Genomic DNA, 3705 nt, shown 5'->3' on the forward strand with positions numbered 1-3705 from the left:
CAAAAAGCAGTAATAATCATGACATGCCAGTCTTTCTAGCATTTGGTCTACGAATGGTAAAGGAAAATGATTCTTTCTGGTGGCTGTATTGAGCCTTCTGTAGTCAATACACATGCACCACCCTGTAACTGTTCTTGTAGGAACCAGTTCATTTTTTTCATTATGAATCACTGTCATGCCTCCCTTTTTTGGGACGACTTAGACATGGCTCACCCAGGGGCTATCAGAAATAGGATAAATAATCTCAGCCTTTAGTAATTTGGTGACCTCTTTCTGCACCACTTCCTTCATGGCTGGATTTAGCCACCTCTGTGGTTGAACCACTGGTTTAGCATTATCTTCCAATAAGATTTTGTGCATGCATCTAGCTGGGCTTATGCCCTTAAGGTCACCTATGGACCACCCAAGAGCTGTTTTGTGTGTCCTTAGCACTTGAATAAGTGCTTCCTCTTTCTGTGGATTTAAAGCAGAGCTTATGATCACTGGAAAAGTGTCACCTTCTCCCAGAAATACATATTTCAGGGATGGTGGTAATGGTTTGAGCTCGGGTTTAGGAGGTTTTTCCTCTTCCATAGAAAATTTCAGAGGCTCTTTCATCTCCTCTGAATCCTCCAAATCAGGCTGAACATCTTTAATGATGTCTTCCAACTCTGATTCGAGACTCTCAGCCATGTTGATCTCTTCTACCAAAGAGTCAATAAGATCAACTTTCATGCAGTCTTTTGATGTGTCTGGATGCTGCATGGCTTTGACAGCATTCAACTTAAACTCATCATTATTGACTCTCAGGGTTATTTCCCCTTGTTGGACATCAATGAGGGTTCGTCCAGTTGCTAGGAAGGGTCTTCCTAGAATGAGAGTAGCACTCTTGTGATCCTCTATTTCCAGCACTACAAAGTCAGTGGGAAAGGCGAATGGCCCAACTCTGACAATCATGTCTTCAATCACGCCTGATGGGTATTTAATGGAGCCATCAGCAAGTTGGAGACATATCCGGGTTGGTTTAACTTCTTCAGTTAATCCAAGCTTTCTGATAGTGGATGCAGGTATTAGGTTGATGCTTGCCCCAAGATCGCATAAAGCTGTCTTGGTGCAATTACCTTCTAATATGCATGGTATCAGAAAACTCCCAGGGTCTTTAAGCTTTTCAGGAAAGCTTTTTAGAATGACTGCACTGCATTCTTCAGTGAGGAGAACTCTTTCTGTTTCTCTCCAATCCTTTTTATGACTCAGGATCTCTTTCATGAACTTGGCATAAGAAGGTATTTGCTCAAGTGCCTCTGCAAATGGAATCTTTATTTCAAGAGTCCTGAGATAATCTGCAAAGCGAGCAAATTGCTTATCCTGCTCCTCTTTCCGGAGTTTTTGAGGATAAGGTATCTTGGCTTTATATTCCTCAACCTTAGTTGCTGTAGGTTTATTGCCTACAGAAGTGGTTGAAGAAGCCTTTTTAGAGGGGTTGTCATCAGCACTTGTGTGTGTCTGATCCCTCACTGGCAATTGAGTGCCAGAGTTAGAAGCTGGAGTGACGTTAGACGCCAACTCCTTGTCTGTTCCTGGCGTCTGAACGCCAGAACTGTGCCCATTTTGGGCATTCAACGCCAGATCCTGCCCATTTTGGGCGTTCAACGCCAGATCCTTGCTTGTTTTTGGCGTTGAACGCCAGTCCTTGCTTGTTACTGGCGTTGAACGCCAGTCTTGGGCATGGTCTGGGAATTCAGCGCCAGCCTTCCACCAGATTTCTGGCATTTTAACGCCAGAATTACTTTTCCCTGGGCTCTTACTGTCCTCAGGTAAATTTTGGGTGGTTTGCTCATTCCTTGGCTCTTTGCTGCCTTGAGGTGGGGTATTTAATGTTTTCCCACTTCTCAATTGAACTGCTTGGCATTCTTCTGTTATTTGTCTTGACAGCTGCTGCTTTGTTTGCTTCAATTGTTCTTCCATATTTATATTAGCCATCCTTGTCTCTTGTAGTTTATCCTTGAATTCGGCTAACTGCTTTGTTAGAAAGTCCAATTGCTGATTGAATTCAGCAGCTTGTTTTACAGGGCTGAGTTCAGCAGTTACTGTTTTAACCTCTTCTTTCATGGAAGGGTCACTGCTTAGGTACAGATGCTGATTCCTGGCAACTGTATCAATGAGCTCTTGAGCCTCTTCAATTGTCTTTCTCATGTGGATAGATCCACCAGCTGAGTAATCTAGAGACATCTGAGCTCCTTCTGCAAGCCCATAATAGAAGATGTCTAACTGAACCCACTCTGAAAATATTTCAGAGGGGCATTTTCGTAGCATCTCTCTGTATCTCTCCCAGGAATCATAAAGAGATTCCTTATCTCCTTGTTTAAAGCCTTGGATGTCCAGCCTTAGCTGTGTCATCCGTTTTGGGGGAAAGTATTGATTCAGGAATTTTTCTGTCAGCTGTTTCCATGTCCTTATGCTGGCCTTAGGTTGGTTATTTAACCACCTTTTAGCTTGATCTTTTACAGCAAATGGAAACAGTAATAGTCTGTAGACATCCTGATCTATTTTCTTATCATGTACTGTGTCAGCAATTTGTAAAAATTGTGCCAGAAACTCTGTAGGTTCTTTCTGTGGAAGACCGGAATACTGGCAACTTTGCTGCACTATGATAATGAGCTGAGGATTCAACTCAAAGCTACTGACTCCAATGGAGGGTATGCAGATACTACTCCCATATGAAGCAGTAGAGGGGTTAGCATATGACCCCAGAGTCCTCCTGGACTGTTCATTTCCACTTAGATCCATAATGGAGACAGGGAGATGATGTCAAATAAAAAAAATTATTTTTATTTATTTATTTATTTATTTAATTCGAAAATGAAATAAATTAAAATAAAATAAACAAAAATGGTTGAAAAATTTTGAAAAAATGAGGAGAGAGAAAGTGGTTAGGAAGTTTTAAAAAGGATATGATGATTTTTGAAAAAGGTTTTAAATTAAAAAAAATCTGAATTTTTAAAGGTAAATTTCGAAAATTTGCTTTAAAATTGAGAGAAAAGATATTTTTGAATTTAAAGAGGAGAGAGAAAAACAATAAGATGGCACAAGATTTAGGATTTTTAGATCTGATGCTCCTTGTTTTTGAAAATTTTGGAGGGAAAACACCAAGGAACACCAAACTTAAAATTTTTAGAAAACTAAACTAAAATTTTCGAAAACCAAGAGGGAAATCAACAAGAAAACACCAAACTTAAAGTTTGGCACAAAATTTAATAGAGAAATTATTATTTTTGAAAAAGATTTTTAAAAAGAGTATACCAAACTGCCACGGACTTAGACCTACGCTCTAGCCAATTGGGCAGTAAATGTAACACTTGTTTTGAAGAAGTATAAAATATTAACCAAGAACAATAATAAGAGACTCTAAACCAAAAAAGAAAAATTTTCCTAATCTAAGCAACAAAATAAATCGTCAGTTGTTCAAACACGAACAATCCCCGGCAACGGCGCCAAAAACTTGGTGCACGAATTGTGAATCACACTTTTCACACTCGTACCACTAACCAGCAAGTGCACTGGGTCGTCCAAGTAATACCTTACGTGAGTAAGGGTCGAATCCCATGGAGATTGTTGGTTTGAAGCAATCTATGGTTATCTTGCAATTCTTAGTCAGGAAGTCAATTATATTTATTAGTTGAGTTGCGAATAAACAAGAGAGCATGGATTAAAGGTTACTTGTTATGC

The sequence above is a fragment of the Arachis ipaensis genome, chromosome B6 (genome assembly GCF_059453495.1).
Source record: "Arachis ipaensis isolate K30076 ecotype BB chromosome B6, ASM5945349v1, whole genome shotgun sequence".
In the NCBI taxonomy this organism is placed as follows: Eukaryota; Viridiplantae; Streptophyta; class Magnoliopsida; order Fabales; family Fabaceae; genus Arachis; species Arachis ipaensis.